The 13,139-nt window shown below is 43.9% G+C and overlaps 1 protein-coding gene across 1 annotated transcript in view; it reads right to left on the minus strand.

Moving 5' to 3' along the window:
• Positions 1-12,207, minus strand: part of LOC139537328 (neurite extension and migration factor-like) — a 34,077-nt gene extending 21,870 nt beyond the window's left edge. The window contains exon 1 of the mRNA XM_071338516.1: positions 11,766-12,207. The gene's annotated coding sequence lies outside the window, so the exon portion shown is untranslated. The remainder of the gene's footprint in view (positions 1-11,765) is intronic.
• Between the last annotated feature and the right edge of the window lie 932 nt (positions 12,208-13,139).

A 13,139-nucleotide genomic window follows, 5' to 3' on the forward strand; every position in this document is an offset into this window, starting at 1 on the left:
CTTGTCAGCTCGGGGACGCGAACCAGCAACCTTTCGGTTACTGGCCCAAAGCTCTTAACTGCTAGGCTACCTGCCACCCACGTGACTCAACCTCTTATGTAGAATCATTTACAAGTATATAGAAAGGATTTATGCTGAACAACGAGTGGAATCTGGAACTAAAAAGAGAGTCAGAAGAATGTCAACGTGATGTAGTCCTTGAGAACCCAACAAGAGGGGCCGGAGATCATAGCAACAACAACCTTGTAAACTCAATGATTTTGTTTTCAACCATTCATTTTTCTCCACAAAACATAATGAAGCAAAGGTGACATAAGTAACATACTGCATTTAACTTGGCTGTAAAGCCGAGACTTTAAAAGCCTCGGCACTCATCTGGTTCAATAAGCAATTATAATGGCTACAGTTTGCGGCATGACTCATGATTCTGGATTTCTCTCAATGTTTCCAAGTGGAGTCACAGAGACAGACCAGGGCTTGAATCATAGCATCTATTATTTCTACCTTTTAGACAATAATATATAGAGAGAACATATGGAGCAATCCATGTTATCCAAGGGTGCTACATTTATTTTGTTTTTTGTTGTAAATAACAAATATGTTCAACTAGCGAATCCACAGAATGTGACATTTTCTGGTCCTGTGTTTCCTGTCTCTGGCGTCTTTTGTAGTCCAAGCCTCTTTGGCCCATTTGTGCTGCTGTATTAAGAGGCGAAAACTCGAGCTAATTGTGATTCAGCCTCTCCTCTCTCTGCACCCATACAACCCCCTCCACTTACACACACAGGCCACATCTCAAACAGAGTGGGGCGGGTAAGGAGGGTGGGGGGAGTGTGACAGAAAGGGGGGCTTTAGAACAGAGAAGCAGAGGGGTTGCATGCCGATTGCACAACACAGCCCATATAGGAGATGTCCTGGTTAGAACTGGAGACCTGACAATAGAACATGTTTTCTCCCTATTCCTTCAGGTGGGAACTGGGAAGGACTATATACCCATGATAAGAGGAGGTTCTGCAGTAAACAAGAAGCTCTTCCTTATTACAGTCAATAACACCTCCAGCATACACAAACAACAAACCTACTACTACACACACTGTGGAACAGTGCCATTCGTTATCCCTCTGACCAGTTTGGGGTGTTAGATCGTGTATTGAAGAGAACTGTCAACATTGCTGGCTGACCAGCCCTTCTCCCATTCTCCCATCAGCTTCCTCTTCTGTTTCACTCCAAATCATGAAGCAGCTCAAAAAGACAAATGAGCAGTTATGTTCACCTCCTATGAAATATACCGTATGCATTATTAGAGTATAATCGAATAGAGTATATTATTTAGGCCTTCATACATATTGTGTACATTTTGTACATCATTAAAGAAATGTATTATATTCCTCCCACATTTTCGGTGAAAACCCCCCCACTAAAAAACAATCAAAAACAGAATTGCTGGTGACTGCATATCTCTTTGTCCTCCGTTGTCACAACTTATTTGTCATCATGCGTATGATTATCATTTTATTTCAAATCAAACCAGAGGACGAAGGACAAAAATTGTGACTGTAACAAAGGTCTACAGTTTCGCGTGGCCCCCTGTAAGGCCGGAGCAAGCCCCCCTTTGTAGCTAATCTCATGCTATTCTACTCATTTTGCCTTAAGGCTGAGAGAAAATGTTGCAGTTTTAAAACTATTTTCCTGCAATTCTACACATACTACAATGGGGCAGAGAGAAACATGTACAGTTTTATAGCTAATCTCATGCTATTCTACACATTTTGCAATGGGACAGAGAGGGAAATGTGCAGTTTTCAATCAAATTCAATCAAATGCATTTATAAAGCGCATTTTTCATCAGCAGATGTCACAAAGTGCGAATACAGAAACTAACCTCAAACCCCAAACAGCAAGCAATGCAGATGTAGAAGCACGGTGGCTGGGGAAAAAGTCCCTAGAAAGGCCGGTACTTAGGTATAAACCTAGAGAGGAACAAGGCTCTGAGGGGTGGCCAGTCCTCTTCTGGCTGTGCCGGTGGTCATTAAGGCTAGATCGTTCTTAAAGATGTTCAAACGTTCATAGATGATCAGCAGGGTCAAATAATAATCACATGTTCATATCTAAACATTTTTGCCATGGCTTATGACATGTTCATATCCTATCTGGGGAGGGGGGGGGGGGGGGGGGGGGGGCAACGACCGGGGTAGGGGGGGGGTTGTGGGCTTCCAAAGCCCCTGGGCCCCCCTGCTTTGAGGGGGCTGCGTGGTACGCCAGTGAGCAAAAGCTCAATCTGTTCATTAACATGCAAAGACCCCCATCCCAGGGCTTTTGAAATTAGTTCTTCATTTTAGTCACAAATGTGATAACTTTTCCATTATGAAGCACAAAGACTTCATTCTGGGGTGCCTGATGTTGCAAATGATGGAAATAAAAACAACTCCACACAGTAGACGTCTATCACAAATCAACTCCCCACTCCATCCAGTTTAGAGTGTATCTTTACTATGTCGCTGAGTGTTCGAAACATGTTTTCTGGAGGGTAATGTGAAAAGGGCTAATATCTGAAAAGGAATAAAAGGCCATGTGAAAAGGTCTTTAGCTAAAGTATAATTACTTTCACATGAGATGAAAACGTACAGTTCATTCATAAAGTATTCAGACCACTTGACTTTTTCCACATTTTGTTATGTTAGAGCCTTATTTTAAAATGGATTAAATTGGTTTTTTCCCCTCATCAGTCTACACACAATACCCCATAATGTCAAAGCAAAAACTGGTTTATATACATTTTTGCAAATGTATATAAAAAAAAATGGAACTATAACATTTACAAAAGTATTCAGACCCTTTACTCAGTACTTTGTTGAAGAACCTTTGGCAGTGATTACAGCCTTGAGTCTTCTTGTAGGTTGACACTACAAGCTTGGCACACCTGTACTTGAGGAGTTTCTCCCATTCTTCTCTGCATATCCTCTCAAGCTCTGTCAGGGTGGATGGGGAGCGTCGCTGCACAGGTATTTTCAGGTCTCTCCAGCAATGTTTGATTGGGTTCAAGTCCGGGCTCTGGCTGGGCCACTCAGAGACTTGTGCCTTGTGCATTCAGAGACTTGTGCCAAAGCCACTCCTGCGTTGTCTTGGTGGTGTGCTTAGGATCGTTGTCCTGTTGGAAGGTGAACCTTCACCCCAGTCTGAGGTCCTGAGAGCTCTGGAGCAGGTTTTCATCAAGGATCTCTCTGTACTTTCCCTCGATCCTGACTAGTCTCCCAGTCCCTGCACCTGAAAAACATCCCGACAGCATGATGCTGCCACCACCATGCTTCACCGTAGGGATGGTGCCAACCTTCCCAAGTTCAACCTTCCCAAGTTCTCTCACGTCACCCCGCTCCTCCGCTCTCTCCACTGGCTTCCAGTTGAAGCTCGCATCCGCTACAAGACCATGGTGCTTGCCTACGGAGCTGTGAGGGGAACGGCACCTCAGTACCTCCAGGCTCTGATCAGGCCCTACACCCAAACAAGGGCACTGCGTTCATCCACCTCTGGCCTGCTCGCCTCCCTACCACTGAGGAAGTACAGTTCCCGCTCAGCCCAGTCAAAACTGTTCGCTGCTCTGGCCCCCCAATGGTGGAACAAACTCCCTCACGACGCCAGGACAGCCGAGTCAATCACCACCTTCCGGAGACACCTGAAACCCCACCTCTTTAAGGAATACCTAGGATAGGATAAAGTAATCCTTCTCACTCCCCCCCCCCCTTAAAAGATTTAGATGCACTATTGTAAAGTGGCCGTTCCACTGGATGTCATAAGGTGAATGCACCAATTTGTAAGTCGCTCTGGATAAGAGCGTCTGCTAAATGACTTAAATGTAAATGTAAATGTAATGTGCCAGGTTTCCTCCAGACGTGACGCTTGGCATTCAGGTGAAAGAGTTCAATCTTGGTTTCATCAGACCAGAAAATCGTGTTTCTCATGGTCTGAGAGTCCTTAAGTGCCTTTTGGCAAATTCCAAGCGGGCTGTGATGTGCCTTTTACTGAGGTGTTGCTTCCGTCTGGCCTGATTGGTGGAGTGCTGCAGAGATGGTTGTCCTTCTGGAAGGTTCTCCCATCTCCACAGAGGAAATCTGGAGCGCTGTCAGAGTGACCATCGGGTTCTTGATCACCTCCCTGACCAAGGCCCTTCTCCCCCCGATTGCTCAGTTTGGCCGGGCGGACAGCTCTAGGGAGAGTCTTGGTGAATGATGGAGGCCACTGTGCTGCAGAATTTTTTTGGTACATTTGTGCCTTGACACAATTCTGTCTCTGAGCTCTACGGACAATTCCTTCAACCTCATTGCTTGGTATTTGCTCTGACATGCACTGTCAACTGTGGGACCTTATATAGACAGGTGTGTACCTTTCCAAATCATGTCCAAACAATTGAATTCACAACAGGTGGACTCCAATCAAGTTGTAGAAACATCTCAAGGATCATCATTGGAAACAGGATGCACCTGAGCTCAATTTCGAGTCTCATAGCAACGAGTTATGTAAATAAGGTATTTCTGGGTTTTTTAGCAAAAAATTCTAAAAACCTGTTTTTGCTTTGTCATTATGGGGTATTGTGTGTAGATTGATGAGGATTTTTTTTAATTTAATCAATTTTAGAATAAGGCTGTAACGTAAGAAAATGTGGAAAAAGTCAAGGGGTCTGAATACTTTCCGAATGCACTGTATACTACTTTCTTTGACCCTTTATTGATCCTAGAAATTAACATGTATCGGCATGCAAATCAAGGCCCGTTGACACAGAGGGTTCATTTCCTTACAGGAGGGGTGTCAAACAATCCGTCCCGCGGGTGGTTTGATTAAAAAATTTAATAAACTCAATATACTTTTAAATGACTAAATTCATACAGTGTCCGGACTGTGTCCAGTTCGCTAATAATCACCGAAATGGAAGCTTTGAAACTATTAATAGAGGACTATTTTTTTCTAATTGTGACAACGTTCAAGACCGAATGCAGCCCCTGTGGCATAATGAGTTTAACACCCCTGCCCTACAGTTTATCCTTCATAGTCCCTGTGATGTGAACCATTGTACCCATCCACTATGTATGACGGGAACAGTGTATTTCTGGTCAGGAGAAAGCAAACAAAAGAGCAACCTCTCCATGTATGGGGGTTAGGATATGAAATTCGGACCAAAACAATCCGAAAGGGAAATATTTTGAGTTTACATGAGAGTAAAGGGGTGGAACACGCACAAGATTGTACTAATGGCGTGTGCAGAAGTTGCACACTGATTCTGTGTTACTGTACTATTCCACAGGTCTTAAAACCAGTTTATTTGTTCATCTTGTTGATTAATAATGGATTTAGCATACCAGTGCACAAAAAAATCCAATAATTGAACAAATAAAAGCAGTGAAATGATAATAAGCCATCTGGCTTGCTCTAGCGCATACCGTAAGTAACAAGGAAAACATTATATTTCAGATAGTGTTGTGTACAATACACAATTGGTTGACAGTGTTTGATTCCCATGTTCAATAACCAGAGAGATAAGTATGCTGAAAAAACACAATACAGAGGTCAGGTCACACTTCAATCATTTCAATTTGTGTCCTGAAGCTGAATACTCCCACTTTATCTTCTGATATAATCATATGCTAACATATTCAGCACCCAGTAGCTTGGATTGTTAAAATATGAAAATATTAATATATTTGTTATAAGAGATTAAATATCATCCTAGACTCAAGGATTAAGGCCTCAGAAGGAGATTTATCCTGAGACAAGTGGATAAACTGCCATTCTGGCCAATACAATACACCGATGGACATACAACTCTGGTGTGGATGTGTGACTGTGAGCATATTGACGCCACATCTCAATCTCTGTACCACAGTAAATATATTGTTGGGTAAGAAATGAGTAGGGGACCAGTTAACCACCAATCTGAGGTTAGCGTGGGGTTGTCAGGTTGCATGGGAGGAGGCATTGGTTTCTCTTGGACAAATACAAACAATTGAAGCATGGCGTGGTGACTCACAGCTCTAATGAAGCAGTGTATTGACTCACTAAATTCCCCCTCTGTCTGCGAGGCGTGCATCCCAGCTGCCCCTCTGAATACCAATTACTGTACCGATGGGCTGCTCTGTCACTCAGCCCAAATGCCAGTGAGGAGCCAAGGAGCTGGTGTGTGTGTGTGTGTGTGTGTGTGTGTGTGTGTGTGTGTGTGTGTGTGTGTGTGTGTGTGTGTGTGTGTGTGTGTGTGTGTGTGTGTGTGTGTGTGAAAGAGGCTGGGGGTCAAAAGCTCAGTGGATGCAGAGAGGAAAGAACAGAATGTGTGAAGCTAGAGGTTTAGATTTTGATAACTGAAAATAACTAAATTACTTTTCAGTTCCATTTTCATATCCTATCAAACCACCTATCCTCAGAAGATCTTGGATATTTTGGAGTGTTATAATCTATTACTGCTCAGTGCTCTATCTATAGAACTAAATACTGATGAACCAAGAGGCCCAAAATGCTACAGAACATTTTCTAACTTATATTAGGTGTGATGGTGTGCTGAGATAATTACAGTGATTCAATGGCACAGTAACTAAGAGGAGGAGATGAGAAGTATTTGGCCTCTTCAGTATAATATCTACATGAAATTGGTAAAGATTCCCTGTAAAGTACTGTAACTGTCAGGGGACAACTACACTATATATACAAAAGTATGTGGACACCCCTTCAAATGAGTGGATTTGGCTATTTCATTCATTAGTGGATTCGTTGCTAACAGGTGTATAAAATCGAGCACACAGCCATGCAATCTCTGTAGAAAAACATGGGCAGTAGAATGGCCTTACAGAAGAGCTCAGTTTCAATGTGGCACCGTCATAGGATGCCACCTTTCCAACAAGTCAGTTCGTCAAATTTCTGCCCTGTTAGAGCTGCCCCGGTCAACTGTAAGTGCTGTTATTGTGACGTGGAAACGTCTAGGAGCAGCAACGGCTCAGCCGCGAAGTGGTAGGCCATACAACCTCACAGAACGGTACCACTGATGCACATAGCATGTAAAAATCGCCTGTCCTTGGTTGCAACACTAACTACCGAGTTCCAAAATGCATCTGGAAGCAATGTCAGCACAATAACTGTTTGTCGGGAGCTTCATGAAATGGGTTTCCATGGCCGAGCAGCCGCACACAAGCATAAGATCCCCATCCACAATGTCAAGCGTCGGCTGGAGTGGTGTAAAGCTCGCCGCCATTGGACTCTGGAGCAGTGGAAACGCGTTCTCTGGAGTGATGAATCACGCTCCACCATCTGCCTGGCCGACAGAAGAATCTGGATTTGACGGATGCCAGGAGAACCTGCCCCAGTGCATAGTGCCAACTGTAAAGTTTGCTGGAGGAGGAATAATGGTCTGGGGATGTTTCTCATGGTTCGGGCCCCTTAGTTCCACTGAAGGTAAATCTTAACACTGCAGCATACAATGACATTCTAGACGATTCTGTGCTTCCAACTTTGTGGCAACAGTTTGGGGAAGGCCCTTTCCTGTTTCAGCATGACAATGCCCCCGTGCACAAAGCGAGGTCCATACAGAAATGGTTTGTCGAGATCGGTGTGGAAGAACTTGACTGGCCTGCACAGAGCCCTGACCTCAACTCCATTGAACACCTTTGGGATGAATTGGAATCCCGACGGCAAGCCAGGCCTAATCGCCCAACATCAGTGCCCGACTTGTGGCTAAATGGAAGCAAGTCCCTACAGGATGTTCCAAAATCTAGCGGAAAGCCTTCCAAGAAGAGTAGAGGCTGTTATAGCAGCAATGGGGGGACCATGATTTTGGAATGAGATGTTCGACGAGCAGGTGTCCACATACTTTTGGTCATGTAGTGTATAACTGTTGTTCATTATTGTAGCTCTTTTAATTCCCACCCTTTGGTTTTGTGGGAGGTCTTTGTATGATTTCTCTTGTAGTCGCTCCAAACAAAAATAAAGGAGCTGAATAAAGATAATAAGAAGAACTCTGAGCAGGCCAGGAGCAGGACAGTACAAAGCCTAGTAAACAGCCATTGATTTGAGCAGGGCAGGGCTGTTTACTAGGCTTTACCTCACTTCCCCTGACGGACAGGCCTGACAGCAGCTTCTTCAGCAAACTCCTTTTATTAAAAATGTGATTAATATTTATCCAGCATTAAAGCCTTGCTTAAGACTGAAACTAGACGGATTAGACGATCCCCCAGACAAGGAGTTATGGAAGAAGGGAAAACCAGCTGAAAGTAATTCTTCTTCTTCAAGCCTTAAAGATTTATCTGAATAATGGATGTATTGTGAACCATGGTTCGATTGTACTGTATGTCCACGAGGCTGGAGAAGGAAGGAATTTGAGGAATATCAGTTAATCGTTATTAAAAGCGTTATGCAAATGTCACTGACAGAATTACAGTACATAAAGGTAAATGTCTATGCCGTCAATAATTTTGTGGGAGAAGTGATATTTGCATTTTGTTTATCATATGCTCAATGCAAGGTAAGGTTGAAAATAAGATTAATGTCTTGCCCTTAGGTGTTGCAGAACAACAATGAGTAAAATGTTTGATCCTTACCCCACTTAAAAATGGTTATCAAACCTCTGACCCATGCACCGCTGAACCTTGACCTATGTATCAATACAACATGTAATTTAGAAAATTGTCTCTGAGAGACTGTAGAGTATGCTCATCTACTGAGAGGTTGACCTGAGAGGTTAACCAATATTCTGAGGTATCTGATTGTGAGAGACAGGACATAACTGCCATACCTCTGAAAACATGGACCCTATCAAAATAGAAACGTAAAATCTTTCTGTTATTTTCGTCTGGAACTTTTGTGATGACCAAGGTCATTAATGGCTGGCAGAACGACTCCTCCCCCTACACAGCTCTAGTGCATTAAACCGGAGGCTCCAGCTTCAAGGGGGGAGAGGAACACAAAAGCCTCCTGTTATTCCTCTGTGCTGCTGCTTTCACCAGGACCTGTCTTTGCCAAGCCTCTCTGAGTACATGGCTCTACAACGACGGCAACAGGGCCCCTTTACAGAAAGACGTCTGACGGACAGTCTGACATTCTGCAGCAGCCCACAATGGCAACATGTACTCACCCTACAATATCAACACCTCCCCCCTCAATCTCCCTGTGAATCAAAGCCATTTGTCACATATTTGTTAATAATAGAGCGTGCATGAGTCCTCAGCTAAGAGACATTGGTAGTAGGTTATTTAGCAACCAAAGCTGAGAGAAAAAGCTTTTTTTCTAAAGGAAGAGATGCAACAACTGTCTTCCCTTCTACTAACTCTCTAATGCTTGGAGGCCTTATGGAATATACAACAAGTCACCGTTTTTTTGAGTGTGTGTGCCATATTCATGCCCTATGGGTGTTTTGAGTGTGTGTGCCATATTCATGCCCTATTGGTGTTTTGAGTGTTTTATACAGCAAGGGAGGAGCTACCCAAAAAGATACAGATACAGACAAGAGTCCTCCAGGACCACAGCAGTGGGGTTGGTATCTGCCTGCCTGTGAGAATGATAGAGGAGCATTGTGAATGAAACAGGCCCAGCATGGGCAGCTAAAGAGCTCAGCACTCTGCTCTGCTCTAATGTCTGTCTGTCTGTCCCACTAGAGAGGAAGCTCGGCTCAGACTCTTTCCCTGCAGTCATGAAAGCAATCAAAAGGGGCTGAGCCACCCGTCTCCCGGGGTTGTTACCTTTCTGTTAATTACAGCACACTGCCTCCACTCCCTCTGACGCCGAGCAGCGCCGCAGTCACCGCAACGGTGCAGTACTGAGGGAGGGAGGGGGCGCTCTCTGAGGGAATGAATGAGAGAAAACCAGGCACAATAGCATTTCAAAACAAATCAAATTGTATTTGTCACATGGGCCGAATACAACAGGTATAGATAGACCTTACCGTGAAATGCTTACTTACAAGCCCTTAACCAACAATGCAGAATAAGAAAATGCTAAATAAACGAAATGTACAAAATAGTAACACAATAAAATAACGAGGCTATATACAGGGGGTACTGGCAGCGAGTCAATGTGCAAGGGTACTTGCCCATTATTCAACAGGTTAAATCGTATGAAAACATGTCTGTTCATGTTCTGTATAGCCATTTTAACAGGGGTGAAAATCAGGTTGATAGCATACATACCGGGTCCTATATAGAAGACTGAAATGTGTTAAATCAGTGTGACATCTGCCCAGGTATTGGTACAACCCTTCACCCAACCTCCCAGGCAGCCTCACTCCTCCCCCTCTGGCACTACTTTCAGACAAACACAATGCAGTGCTGTGTGCAGCCCAGCCTTCAGAAACCTGCTCTCTCTTTGGCTGAGAACCTTGGGCTGCTGAAGTAAGGAAGACAAAACCCATAGAACGGTGGGACAGAGGATACATTAAGAGGATTGTTGTTGTCTCACCCTGAACATGCCTCCTCAATCACATGAGGAGAGATGGGATGGGAGGACCAGGAAAGGAAAGAGGAATTGATGCATGGGAAAATGACCAGCATATTTCTTCAAAATGACTTTGAAACCTTATTGCATCAATGGAGCGACCTGGGGCAACACAACCCCTTGGGACAGTAAAGGAAACGTACTAGGTCTGGCACTGGGATGGGTAGCCTTTAGCAGGAACCATGCTTGAGTTGATATACAGACCTGATCAAATTAAAGGATGTTCAGGGCCTATTAATGGGGATCCTCTGGGCTAAATGAACAGGGTTAGTTTGGTCCTCTTATCTGACGTATTTTCCAAAACACGAAACCAATGAATTAACCTTCAATTTGAAATGAACACTTGTGCATAATTAAGCCTGATAAACAATTCCCCAGCCATTTCACAAAGGAATGTTGTTGAGTTAAAGAGAGTAGGAGACCTTTATCCAGGCATTATTCTGGAAAGAGGGTGAATCATCTAGTTGAGCTCTCTCCCCTCAATCCAGCAGAGAGCTTGATATATGTTATTGCCATACATGTGAGAAGTAGGATATATGAAACCTTACAATGATAATAATACTATAATAACAATGAATGAATTTGTGTGTCATTTTTGTACACAAAGAGAGTATATTTCTGAGTGTGGCGGGTCTGCCCTTATGTCACATACATATGTGAACTGAAATTGAACACAGCATCTAACCACAGGGGAAGATGAAAAGCTTGGAACTCAATGCTGAAAATAAATGAATCTGGGAGCACAGAGCAATGGTCGATTTCATGCCAAGGGGAGCACATTATTCAGTGAAATGTTCAAGTTTAAGCACCTTGTTTACTGAACTAAGCACTGCCAAATACCGCAAAGGTTGTCCACGACCTGGACTGACAATTCTCATATTGCCTCTGTGTGTGTGTGTGTGTGTGTGTGTGTGTGTGTGTGTGTGTGTGTGTGTGTGTGTGTGTGTGTGTGTGTGTGTGTGTTTTGGGGGATGGGATGTGGGGTGCAGTTTGCAGGTGCTCTAATGCTCCAATGTAGGGTATCACTTTTAAACCATAACATTTAAGGAATGATGCCTCTGAATGCATTTTATAACAATTGATGTCCCTCTCAGTTTAAAAGTGAAGTAACTGTAATACATTAAATAGATTGTTAAAATACACATTCCCCAACAGATGAATGTTGATCTAATGTGATACATGAAATACCCGCCCCCTTTTATTTCGAATGCAGCCATATGAAGAAATCGCAGGCTACGTTGTATATTCTTCATGCAAGTGTTGCCCTGAACTGAAAAAACATATTCGTTACTGTACAACATTTAACTTACCTCTATATTCACACGGGCTGCGCTTTTCCCGTCGCCAGCATTTCAATTACACAGTTGTTTATTTGACAGATGGAAACTGTATCTTCTCCTCAATGCAGCAACCTCACCATGTTTTTCCCAAGCCCGGACTCCCTGTATCAGCAGGTGGACGCGCCTCCCTATGATGGAGACAGCGCGCCTCGGTCCCCCTACCACTCCATTTTATTCTACAGTCTTCTTTGTAATCCAGGAAATGAACAAAATATCTTGACCATTCCATGTGTCATGTGTAGGTCATGTTTTATAAAGCGCCATAGTCATGTTCATTTCCTATTAGGCTCCCTGGATTCATGTATACCGATACTGGATGCTGCTATTGTTATGCCATATTTTTTTTCCCCCAGATGCACCCTGTCCCTGACAACGACGGCAGGCTCGTGTCAGTTTGCTCCCCCTCTTTTGCGACCTGCCATAAAGAGCGCGCCCACAAATTCCACTCGTGACCGCGCTTCTCCGTCGTTGACGCGCCCAGTTTAACGGTGCAGTTTGGTTCTCAAGGAAAATAGCTATTGCAATGTCCTCACACGCGTTGAAACGTTAAATGACAAGCAGAGCTCTCTTCTCTTAAAATGTATATTTAGCTAAAACTGGAACCTAGTTTTTGGGCTTTATAAATTGGATGGATTATATTTATTATAGCTTTACCATTCTTCCTAACATGAAAAGCATGATTGCAGCCTGCAATTCGGGGCGTTCCTGCATGTGCACCCTACCTCGAGCATCCCATTGGTTCCTGCATGAATGCCGCCCCTCGAGCACACGATTCATGCCTGTGTGACACTTTTGATATTCTGGATTTCCACTAATTGTCTGTGCAATAAAAATATGTGTCAAAGGGGAAATAAAAGTATTATCTGAGTTTTTTGGGTGCAAAGGACACTATTTCTAGCTAGCACACAGTGTCTTTCGCTACCGCCTGCCGAACGCCTGCCCTCACCGTCATTAACAGAACTGCTGGAAAGCAGTGCACAACAGACAGGGGCGAAGACACTGCCTTACCGGTGTCCTAGCTAGCTACCGTTGTCACCCCCGCCTCTTCTTCTGTGGGGTTTATCGGCGGTTGGCATCCAACTTTATGGTGCATTGCCTACTGTACTGAAGTGGCCCCACCTCCCGCCTGTGTACCACAGTCCTAGCTTAAAAATGGACCAATTGAAGTATAAAAAGAGGGGTTCCTGCAGATGCAGAAATGCCCACATGCAGCAACGCCACGAATTGCGGGCTGCAATTGCACCCTTTTTTCCGGGTGCAACTCCAGTCCTAGAGGGCCAGAGTCTGACAGTCATGGGACAACAGTTGTCTGTACAATTAAATCCAAGGTGAAACCAAAATAAC

Source organism: Salvelinus alpinus, chromosome 13 (genome assembly GCF_045679555.1).
Source record: "Salvelinus alpinus chromosome 13, SLU_Salpinus.1, whole genome shotgun sequence".
NCBI lineage: Eukaryota > Metazoa > Chordata > Actinopteri > Salmoniformes > Salmonidae > Salvelinus > Salvelinus alpinus.